Raw genomic sequence first — 574 nt, 5'->3', positions numbered from 1 at the left:
TATATTACATATCTTTTAATAAAATTAATGTACTATAACGTTACGAATTGATAACAAAAATAGCGAAACACGTAATTTTAAATAAAAGCACAAAACGATAGTCAAAGAATTATTTTAAATGTATTTATAAATTATTACATCTTCCTTTTTTTTAAATATGCTTATAATTTCAATTATAATCTTTTAAATATTTAAACCGAAGCATCTTCATTGAAGTCTAATGAGATTTAAAATCGCTGAACGCATAACTGTAAAATGGCATCAAAGCTACATCCTTTGTCGTTCTGCTTACGTGAACACTTCGAAAGTAATTGTCTTTGAAGCGAGATTTAATTGCATTAAATCAATTTGGTAGAAAAAATTATTCACATCAATTCCCTTAAATCGCTAATAATGCTCTGATAGTAGAAAATTTCATACGTTAAATACACTTTAAAAGTTTTTTAAAAACTTTTTTATGTTTAAATGAGAAAAAATAAGGAGATACATAAAATTGAATATATTAATTAAAATATAAGTCCCTCGTGGAATAATCGATAATTAAATTATTTCGATTAAAATATAAAATACATAT

This window comes from Atta colombica, unplaced genomic scaffold (genome assembly GCF_001594045.1).
Source record: "Atta colombica isolate Treedump-2 unplaced genomic scaffold, Acol1.0 scaffold153, whole genome shotgun sequence".
NCBI classification, from domain to species: domain Eukaryota; kingdom Metazoa; phylum Arthropoda; class Insecta; order Hymenoptera; family Formicidae; genus Atta; species Atta colombica.
Note: the sequence above shows the minus strand (reverse complement) of the source record.